We start from the raw sequence: 12,041 nt of genomic DNA on the forward strand, positions 1-12,041 counted from the left end.
AACAGATTTCGCCACATGTTGTGTTGAAGTGTGTGTGTACATATATATGTGTGTGTGTGTGAAATGCTCTCTCAAGGTTGCAACGGAAAAAGGGCTTCGCTATAACTCAAGGGGAAGAGGAATAATCCTGCAGGACAGTGTTTACGAGCTGTTTCAAGGCATATTAATCGACCGAGTAATCAATTTTTTTTTGTTTGAATTACACATGATAAAGATATTATTAAGTGGTGATTTGGTACAAGGAACTCCCGAACCAAAAATCTGCTTATCAATACATGTCAAGTCATATGTAATAAAATTCCACTGAGGTTATGATGTCTCAAGAATAACTAGATTCACACAAAGAAAACAAACATAGGTATTTATATATTTGAAAGTTAATACTCGATGTTGCTAAAGTCAATGTTCAAAATAAAAATTTTGCCAGAACCTATCGTTTCCTGCCAATCGTATTCTGTCAATCGTGTTCTATTTCAATTACTTTATGGCTAAACGGGTACCTTCTAAAGCAAAAATAAATAAATAATAAATAAAAGGTGAATTTGTAGTTTGCCAGCTCTGGTCAGACATATCCGCTCCACGCGACTGCATTATCAGCTCCTGACGTCACCGATGACGTGAAATAGTCAAATGCCATACTCGCATCTGCACTTATCAGCTCTGACATCATCACACAGACGCGACAGCGCGAATGTGGCGCGGCCTTATGCAGTTCTCGTGGGCTAGAAATCGATCTAATTAGGATTTAATTGTAAGAAAAAATAATTTAGATATAAATTGTTTCTTTTTAATACAATATACGCAACAGTAGCAGTAAACAAATATTACACCACAGAGAGATCAACATCGTGAAAGTGCCACACGCCAAATTTAAATGAATTTTACTGTCGTTAGACACTATAGAACTTTACTTGTTGTCGTACTGTAGTAAACAAAGTGTCACTTCTTTGTATACTAGCGAAGATAAGTCATACAGTATTAACCAAACTTATTTTAAAATCAGAATTTTTTTTTCTATTAATTTTTCTCTTTTTTTTCTCTTTTTTTTTTCATTTAGCACTCAGTACCTGCGTTTTGAAAGTTCGTAGTAAATATAGGTATTTTGACTTAAAATTCTGATTTTATTTTTGCCCGTTAATAAATTGACGAGACGGTATTAAAAGGGAAGCTGGTAATCAACATTCAGCAATGTAGATTTTTACCAAAAAAGTTTTTTTTAAATAACATAAAAATTAATTGAAATCTGCAAAGTTTAATGGTTTCAAAACCACATCAGTAAAATAAGTTAAATGTTTTATATTCTTAAGGTTCGCTCTAACACATCATCTTGTTCTTTTCATTTTTTTGTCATTGCGGTTTTTAGAGGGTGTGCCATTGCAGACCACTGCCTTCCCCATTTTTTTCATGATATATTTTTTTTAGAGTAATGGTGTTTTCCAGTAATGCAGTGTACCAGCTGATATGGCAGGTTAAAGGTCATGGTGACCTTGTTTTCTATTTATATTTTTATGGTCTTTAGTATTTTCATAATAGTGTCCAATATTTAACAACTTTATTAAAAAGCCATTTAACTGTGTTTTTACTGGTTTTCATTTTGTTTGCTGTAAATGCATTTTGCAGTATTTTCTTTAGTTTCAATATTGTGTTGATGCCTGTACTTTACGTTCAGGTTTATTTAGAAGATGTAATTGTTTCTGGAACATCTTGTGTGTGTGTGTGTGTGTGTGTGTGTGTGTGTGTGTGTGTGTGTATAAGAAATGACGAGAGACAGGTGGACGTCACAGCAGCGCCAAGTTTCCAGAATTTTTTTAGTTTTCAGCTTCCGAGACATTCTAAGATCTTAATACATATTTATTATGATGGGATGATTGGCAGGTGTGTGCTCCCACAAGCTAAGGTTAAATTTTCACGAGTTTTTGTCACAGCCAAGAAGAAATCACTTTGTGTGATTTTTTTTTGACGTGATAACGTCTTATAAATGATGAACGCCGGCTGCACGCACGAAAAAACATGACTCATTGTCACGTTCCACCTGGGCCGAGCGTGCAAGAACCGGCCAACCACTGTGCGAGAAAATCTTCTATAATATCAAACATGTTAAGGCGGGCTTTTTAAAAGCAGCAATTTAAAAAAATTGATTTATTTGTCCAATTTCATGATTTAAAATTAACAATTTATTGACATTGATTTGATTTCGGTTTATTTCTATAACTAATTGTTCGTGATTATGTTTAAACAAATTATTTAAATTAAATTTGCAAAAAACTGTAAATAATATTTGAAAAATAAAAAGTATGCAATTTTTTCATCAATGTTTTATTATGACGTCATAACTTAAAATTATCGTCCGTAAACCGACTTTACAGACAACCAATTTTTTTCTGTTCGAGTTTCGGTTTTTTTTTTTTAAATTAGACACTTTGACCTCAGACGCGCAGCGCAGGCCTGGAAGGTTCGTTGGTTCACCGGGACGTCAGTTCTCGTGTTCAGCATGACGACAGATCGCTAGCGACATAATTCCGTGAAGTCACAGGACTGATGGGCAGCCCCTTTTCAGACATATCTTGTAAAGGACACGTAAATTTTCCACGCGAGAAGAACAAGTCACCCGAATCAAATTTAAAATATTTTATTTGAGAATCGCCACTAACAGTTAAGAGTCATTTTAACAGTCATAGACAGAACTTTACATCAGACTACCTGCAACATTCTGAGAAATAAATTTGTGTGTTGTTTTTTTTTTTCCTGTACGTGCAAGGAACAATCGTCTTCTTATAATATAGCGCCCAATGTATGGGGCGGTCGAAGTTTTACACACCCTGAGACCAAGAAAAGGTCGTTGAATACATTTAAAAATTTGAAAAAAAAAAAAAAAAAAAAAAAAAAAATAGAACTGTTAAGAAAAAAAAATAGGTTTAGAAACATCGTCCACGAATGCGATTTACTTCCCCGTCGAGTGAGGAAGCAGCCTGTCGGAGCGATGTTCACGTGTCTGCGAGGTTTCTGCGCGCCATCCGAGCAGCAGTGTGTGTCATCTCACTCGTGTCCACAAGTAATCACCTACATCAGTTGCAGATGGCTCCGGGATAAGAAGTGACTTCTATCTTTATTCATAGCATTGACCTCAGCAGCACGTGTGTTCGAGTCCCGCCTGCGACCCCGCTAAAGGAAAAAAAAAATTGGCTGTCTGTAAAGTCGGTTTACAGACGATAGTTTAACTTGACAACGTCATAAAAAACATTGATGAAATGATTGCAAACTTTTGTGAATAAAATTGAATCATTTTTATTTTAATAATAAAATAATAAATACTTGAAATTATACTAGTAATCAGATTTTTAAAATGCAAGAATAATTAAACTTTATTGCCGAAATGGTTGTTGTAATAAGCAATGAACACCACATTAACTTTTCACTTCACTTTATAAACAGTCGAGTGGAAGAGAGATAGATGCGGCGCAAGCGTACAAAGAGCGTAACGGGACACAGCGTAACGGAACAATTTGCGCAACGGGACACAGCGTAACGGAACAATGTGCGTAACGGGACACATCGTAACGGAATAATGTGCGTAACGGGACACTTTCGTGCGTTCAGCCGGCGTTCATCGATTTATTAGACGTTGTCACGTCAAAAAAAAAATTAACAACACCTTAGAAGTAACCCAGTATCATCCTATTCTCACATAAACCCCGCACATAAACTCTGTTTCACAACAACAGGTGGTGGGCGGCACTCCGCTGCCTGGGACTCCTCACCGGTCCTTGGTTCGATGCCCGGCTCTGGCACACGGACCACGGGGCCCGCAGTAGCTGTGATGACAATACAGTTTGCAGTGTTGTCTGATCAAGCAAACAGTCTGAGCAGCAGTGAATCCAGTTCCCGGTGCGTGAACTCCGCTTATTATAGCGGGACATGGAGGGATTGATCGCCGCAAACAGCAAGTCACGTAAGGAAGTACTTGGTATTAATTTTTTTTTTCGAAATTGGTTACAATATTTAGCTACTTTAACGTTAAAAAATTTGTGGTTTGGAAAAATTTTACATTTATGTCAAGCTGGATTAAGGAAATTCCTGCAGGAAGAAGACAGTTCATTTGCAGATTATCCAGGTCAAATGCTGCGGCATATACCTGAACACGGTAAGTATAGATATTATCGAAAGTAGTAGTTCTGAGCATTTGAATCCTATTGTAGTTGTTAAAAAGAAGAAAAAATGGGGGAAGGGGTAGGTTATGTTTATATGCTCGGAAATTGTATCAGATAATAGAACCAAGTAGAGAGTCACCAGTATCTATGGATGATTTTAAGTTTGCACAAATTTTTTCGAAAATTGATTTGATAACATCTCATTGGCAGAAACCTTTAGCTTAGGCATAGAGGACTTTTACTGCTTTCATATTTTAAAGTAAAACGTATCATATTAACAGATTGTCTTTTGGTATAAACGTGTCAGTAGCCTAAGTCATTTCACTCGAGGGCTTGAAGAGATTTTGGGTCCTGAAATACTGGGTAGTGACTACGTATGTAGACGACACTCTAATTGCTAGTAAAACTTTTGAGGAACTTTGCCAGATAATACTTATGGTATTACGAAAATTACAGGTAGATGTATGACTGCAAATATGCATCAGAATTTTTGAAGGATAAAATTCTTTTTTTTTGGGTTAATGTTGTTAATGCTCAAGGAATTCGCATTGATCCCGATAAGCTGAGTGCAGTGAGAGAGTATCCCTTACCTGCAAATCGTAAACAGCTAGGAAGATTAACAGGGTTTTACAACTTTTTTTCTAAAATACATACCGGGTTTCAGGGACGTTTGTGTCCCTTTAAAGAAAATTGTTACTGAAAGGCAGGAAAAGGAAGCAGAATTGTCGAAACTGGAATTGAATGAAGAAATTTTGTCACACCATCCAAAACAACACGAGAAATTTGATATTGCATGCGAAGCATCAAATGCGTTGTAATTGTTTGAAAATATTTATTATTTGTATGAAATGTGTTTAAACAGGAATATAAAAGGCCGGACCACAATTTACTTAGCATGGGATTTAACAGAGGCCCAGAAAGTGTAATATCCATGATAGCATGACACACTCTGCAACTGCACATAAATCACGCACAGAAAATTTAACATAGGAGAGATACACAGAAACATGGAAAAGGTCTATATGCATCTGTGTGTTTTCGATGTGTGGCAGTGGAAGTCAATCAGAACGAAGGTAGGTACTACAGAGTTCAAATAAAGATCAAAACAATGAACCAGACATGTCTGCTGGATAACTGGCACATTTTGGTTATTTATTTTTAGTGGTGGCAGTTTCATTTTAAAACAAACGTTGCTTTACTATGTCACTGCAAGTGGAATAAAATAACATCTACTGGAAGACCAATTAATTTGCATACACGTTTTTTTTCCAATCAAATATATTGTTAAATTGATAAAGTATGTACAACTTTCCATGTAATTTACTGTATGAAGACATTAAAATAAAACATATGTATAAAATGGCTCCAACAAATGGTGAACTCACTGAAAAAAAATGACAAACAAAGAAGAGAAGTTATTAAAAAAATCTTCAGAAACTAGAAGAATTGAGAGATAAGAATAAAAAATCATACAAAATCTACAATCAGGTGAAGTGTGCTGCTGGTATGTCGTTGCGTGGACACCGTATGAAGAAAAATAAGTGGAAAAATAATTTAAAAAATATAGAGATAGATTAAAGCAGCAGGCCAGAATATACCAAAACACGAGGGAAATATTTACTTATTCCTAGTAGCGATGAAGTCAGACAACATAAAGAAAATAGTCGAGGAATTATTTTGAGGAAAATCTAGATCGGAAGAAAGAAAGAAGATATAGTTCCAAACTATTAAAAAAAAGGAACAACCAAAGAAAAAATTGAAAAAATCATAAACTTCACCGCTAAGGAGGTAAAATGGGGAAAGTTGTTTTTATAAATAACAATTCATGTAACCGAATCTACAAAGGAAGGAAATATATTGAGCATGAATTATATGCAAAGAAATACGTAGTGTGTGTTTCTTTTTTATTTTCATTAAATCACGTCCTAAATGGGTGAAAGTGGGACAAGTTTGGTTTGCTAAAAAAATAGCATATTTCCAAAACTAATCAAACGGTAAGCAAAACAATGAATATTATAAATAAACACACAAAACTTTTATGCAATAACTAGCTGTGTCTGATACTTCGTTCGTTTGGACAAAATAATTCACACAGGCTATTTAAAGAGTAAAGATGAACAATTATTGTGCTTTGTTGGTCGTCACTGAAAAAAAAAAAATTAATAAACTGGTGACTGTAAAATTCTTCACTGAAATGGGTTGTTTCACGGGACTATTGCAATTATTGGTAGGGAAACATTTTCTTCTTTTGACATGCACTCATAATGGAAGCATATATATGTATGTATGTGTGTGTTTGTGTGATCCAGTGACCCTTTAGTGGGTTCCATTACAAAATTTTGGTGTATTAAAACTGTTATGTAATGCTAAGCGTTCTCCAATTGTGAAGTCCAAATTGCAACGGGGAGTCCCGAAGCACCAATGCTGGCCAAGAATGCCGCTAGTTCCCGAATTGGTGTGCAGTGTTAACAACTCACCTCTGCGGGACTTCAAGCGGTGACCCTATCATTTTACCTATTCAGAATACTGACAGTATCGTGTACAAGGTTAGTTACACCTAAAAGCGCTCGTGAGAACACACATTTTTAACCTTTTTAAGCTATCCAAACTACATCATTTTGGAAACGAAAACATGAAACGAAACTAGCACAGAAAAGTGTAATAGTTTTTAAGACCAGTCTCATGTGCCATTTTGATTTTGTTTTGCAATTTTTTTTCATAACCTAACTAAAACTAAGTGTATTTTGGAGGGGTCCGGGTTAGGGAGGGACCTAGGTGCGTCTCAGGCCGAAGCCTATACGCCTAGTCGTGCTGGGATTAGCCATGCAGGGAGAGGGTTGCATGCATCATGTGCTAGGAGGGGATTGGCCAGCCATGGCAGCAATTTATGCCATGACTAACTCCCCTCACTCATAAATCTAGACTATAACTAGAGATAGGTTGGGCCCAGGTAAATCCTGCACAGACACAGGGAAAACCCTGGGCACTGTCATGCGGGGTGCAAATTTGCATGCATTAAGTGTAGGAGAATACAGGAGACAGAGGATGGTCTCGTTTTTCGTCATCGCTTTATCTTAAGGGCTATTTATTGGAAACTGCGGCGTAAGTGCCACGAAGCAATTACTGCTACTAGCGAAGGAATCTGAAATTATTAAAGTTGAAACAAATCGAAAACTTGCTCTCCTCAAAAGTTTCAATTTTATGGAAATGGCGTCCTTTACTTAGGGGTATCTGACCCTTGACTCCAGTGTCGGCAGCGGTGTGATGGGACGGGAATGCCCCTAGACCACTCCCACAGAGGCTTGACGTCAGCGCCCAGGTCTTATCCAGTGTTTGCCGAACGTGCGTGCGAAAGGAAGAGGACGAGACGAAGAGAGAAGGAGAGATCCGCGACTTGTTGGACGCTGACGTCACGGCAGCGCGTGTCGACACGTGAGGTGACGCCGCGCTACCAGGCGCTACTGGAGCTACCGGCGCTACCGGAGCTACCAGGCGCTACCGGAGCTACCAGGCGCTACCGGAGCTACCAGGCGCTACCGGAGCTACCGGAGCTACCAGGCGCTACTGGAGCTACCGGCGCTACCGGAGCTACCAGGCGCTACTGGAGCTACCGGAGCTACCAGGCGCTACCGGAGCTACCAGGCGCTACTGGAGCTACCGGAGCTACCAGGCGCTACTGGAGCTACCGGAGCTACCGGCGCTACCGGCGCGACACAGCGCGTCTCATCCTTAGTGCGCAGTTGCCATTTACTCTGTCTTCCCAATGGGGAAGCCGTCTTTTCACAGACGAGAGAGCCAAACTCCCGATCGTGCATCTTCGTTTTTTTTTGTTCATTGTAAATAATATAAAAAATTCGGGAATACTTTTATTTTGTGTTACAAAAAATTCCTCTATTTAATACAACTTGCGGAGAAACGAAATTCCAACAAGTTTAAGAGAAATCGCCGTTTATTCATTAACATACATCGATACATTGGTGCAGCCGACGCCATATTTTTCGTTTGCCGTGTGTCCGTGAATGTTTATTTTGGACAACTCATGATAACTAATGGTCAATTAGGTTAGGTTAGCTACATTATAAATACTTTAAAACATTGTGGACGGTTGATTTGGTTAGGATAGCTACATTAAAGATACTGTGAAATCATGTAAACAGTTTCCTAGCGCTGGATAGCGCTAGCTACATATTAAAAAGTTATTTGCTAACCAACCATAAAATGATTTTACAGTATTTTTAATGTAGCTATACTTACCTAATATAACCAACCATCCACAATGTTTTAAAGTATTTATAATGTAGCTAACCTACTGAATAATTCTTTAAATTACTTCTTGCTAATTTTAAGAATGACATCTTATAAGTTAAACACGCACATTTGGAGAAAAAAACGCCCGCGAATTTTTTTTCCACCCAAATAAATACACCTGTTGTAGTACGGAAAAAAAAGCGAGCATGAACTTCGGGGAACTTCGGGTGTGTCTCTCTCGTATGTGAAATGAAGGCTTCCCTTCCCAATGCACGACGTCTGCTATTATCGCTGTTCTCGTTCCGGTAAGCTCTGTTGCCAGATGCACGCCATAGAGCGCAAAAGTTACAGACAAAACTTTGAAATATAATGAAAATTCGTTAAAATATAGAGAAGAAGAAAAAAAAAATTATTTTGCAAGGTAAATTTTGGAATATATATTGTCCAAATACACTTTCCTGGTGTGTTTCATCAAGAGCATCATCTATGATAACTTCAATTTTTTTTTATTATTATTTCCAAGATGTAATTTGGATGACGCCATCTTGGTTTCAACCAGTTTTGTTAACATTTTGTTCATTTCATTAAATTTTAAGAAGTTTGGCTCTTTTCAGCACTGCAAATATTTTCATGGAATGCCTTGTTATTAATAATAGCCGACTGTTCTGGGTTAGTAGCCGCGTCCAAAGCGAAATTATCACCGACGTTTCGGTCGACGTTGCAGTCGCCATCTTCGGGGTAGATTTACCTGCTGAGGTTATGAACCTGGTTCTGGGTTGTAGCCACGTCCCAGGCAGCTAAAACCCAAAAGCCAAGCAACTTCAGACAATGGCCGCGAAAGTCTGCGATACTTATGTTAAAAATATTTTCTCCAGTGAAATAATAGTTGTGGTGTTAAGCATTTATACATATTTTTTTCTGTCAGAATGACTACAACAGTAATAATTCTGCCAGTAGACACTATTTTATCGTCTTAGAAAAATCAAGAAATAGTACATATAATTAAAAACTATATATTAAAGCATTTTGATTAACGATGGTATACGAAATAAGTCTTGGTTTTAACAAGCCAGGTATAGAATCAATCTGGCAACAGTGTTCGTCATTTACTCCGCACTGCAATGTAAGCGTGAGACAGACTATACTTGGAGTTAGTTCCTCTTCCATGACCGTCTCTGATCGCTTGGAGGAAGCGCGGTAAAAGCTGTCCACACGCAGTTTTCAGCAACTGTCTACACCAGGGACAGGGGGGGCAGCAGGGGCGAGTCGCTCCCGTGCTGTTATGCATGGGGGGGCGAGAGTAGCATTTCGCCCCCCTCCTTTTCCCAGAATAAATGTTTGGTCCTAGTAGTATTTTTCTCAACCAGTAGTTACAAACGTTGCATTGGTGATCACATTGATTAGAAAATCAAATTTATGATTGTCAATATACTTACTGTAAAATGATTGCAAATGCCTAGATGGTATTATATTTAAATTGTACTACACCTACTGTCAGAGTAGTATTTAATACATACTACGTCATAAAATTCTTGGAATGGTATATTTGATATTTTGGTTCCCCCGCTCTAGGACTAAGGTAAGTGTGATACATATTTTCGCCCCCCCCACTCATGAAAACGTTCCGACGTCCCTGGTCTACACTGTTAGAAAATACAGTAAATCTACGGATTTTAAAACGAGGAACTCACCTCAAATCATCAAAGGGTTGTTCGCAATTTCAGAAAACTGGGTGCTCGTAGGAACTACGCCGTTTTTTTAACTTCCGTGTAAAACACACAGGTGTCGGTAACGAGCAAATTCACGTGTTCTTGAGCGTGATAAGTATGCGCAAATTTGTGTTTTCAACTACATTTCTTGATGCGAATCACGTGTAGTTTCCGCACTCGCCACTAATATTCGCTCCTGGAACAGCTACTTCGACTATTGAATCATTCAATTTGCAGAGCGAAAGGTTAAACTATAAAATATATCGGCTCCGTAGAATGTGAAAAAGACTTTTAAAAAACGTATTTGAAAACTCAACATTACTTTTAAATAACCGTACCGATTGTGCTGAAAATCGGTGGACGATCGTTATATTACATAATATTAATAATTGAAACGACGAAAACATGATTGAAAAAGTCAAATCGAGTGTAAGAGAGATAGATTCGGTGCAAGCGTACAATGAGCGTAACGGGACACAGTGTAACAGAACAATGTGCGTAACGGGACACTTTTTCGTGCGTGCAGCCGGCGTTCATCGATTTATTAGACGTTGTCACGTCAAAAAGTGCTACTCTTGCAATGTTCAATAGAACTGTCAAAAATGTGCCATGGTGGACGACCGTTGATGTGTACATTGAGGTTATGAAATCTTGTGTCGCTTTAGGTCACGCAGTTCGAAATTGTCAGGAGACGGCATGCTGTGAGGTAGTCGAAGTCACTTTTTATCATCACCATGTTGTCCCCCACGAAACATTGCGAAAATAGTGATTGATAATAAATTATCGCTAGTAAATGTGAATTAGAATCTCCGTCGTTAAAAACATGCATTACGTAAAAAAAAAACAGTAATTTAAAACTGTTTACAAAATGCAAACATTAAAATTCATCCAAAGTTTAAAGCAACTAACCGACATGGCGCAACAATTATCTGTATTTAAAAAAAAAAAAAAAAAAGGCTTCACACAGTCACTACGTGATCACAGAGACGTGGCCATACCTGATTTGGAATACCGAGTTTCATAAGTGATTTGTTTCAAATTTCATTAGGTCATTAGGTACAAATGCGCTGAAATATCTTCTGTGTCGAATAACTGCTTTGAATTTTTAAAATGCGAACCAAAAATGAAATACGTGGGTGTTTGTTGGTGTGCAACATTCAGTGACAAAACGCACGTGGCGTTGTTGAAATCCGTCAACTCCGCAGTCGTGTCGTGTGCCGTTGCACTCCGTAACATTGCATGTACTCAACCTGTCGTCATGATTTTTTTTTTTTTTTTTTTTTTTTTGCGAAATGGACATCATGTAGGCTCAATTTGGTGAATTTTGAAAATTATTACTTTGTTTGGTAAGGTTTTGTATTTTAATCATATCTAAATGTAAATTGTGAGAAATGTGAAACTTATTTGTAATCTAAAGTGAAGTGCTTCAAGATATATATATATATATATATATATATATATATATATATATATATATATATATATATATATATATATATATGTATATATATATATATCAAGGAAAAATATTAATTTAAAGGACTTTATATAATTTTTTTTAACACTAATATTTAATTAGGTACCTTAAACTTTTTCGTTTACTTTAGTTCAGATGTATTATTAGTGATAATTTCGGAACTAAACCTGTATTGTTTTAATTTTTGTTCACTAAGTTTGACATCTTGTGTTGTGCCGGAAATTAGGTATTATGGCACGTCCTTTTTTAAAAAAATTTTACTATAATTTTAAATTATTTTTGGAAATTTTATTTTTCTTATTTATTGGTTACAATAGGGTGATTTACACTTTGTGAGGCTGGTGTACTCTACTTAGGTAAACTTTGCGGCAGTGGACCGAGGAAACCTTTTCTCAGGGACCAATCTGATCTTTTGCTAGTCTAATGAAGATGTTAGCAGCCAGGATGACATTTCTCCCG

The 12,041-nt window shown here is 37.2% G+C and overlaps 1 protein-coding gene across 1 annotated transcript in view; it reads right to left on the bottom strand.

The window, feature by feature from the left end:
• Window positions 1-12,041, bottom strand: part of LOC134540347 (uncharacterized) — a 74,141-nt gene that overhangs the window by 30,740 nt on the left and 31,360 nt on the right. The window lies entirely within an intron of this gene.

The sequence above is a fragment of the Bacillus rossius genome, chromosome 16, assembly GCF_032445375.1.
Source record: "Bacillus rossius redtenbacheri isolate Brsri chromosome 16, Brsri_v3, whole genome shotgun sequence".
Lineage (NCBI taxonomy): Eukaryota > Metazoa > Arthropoda > Insecta > Phasmatodea > Bacillidae > Bacillus > Bacillus rossius.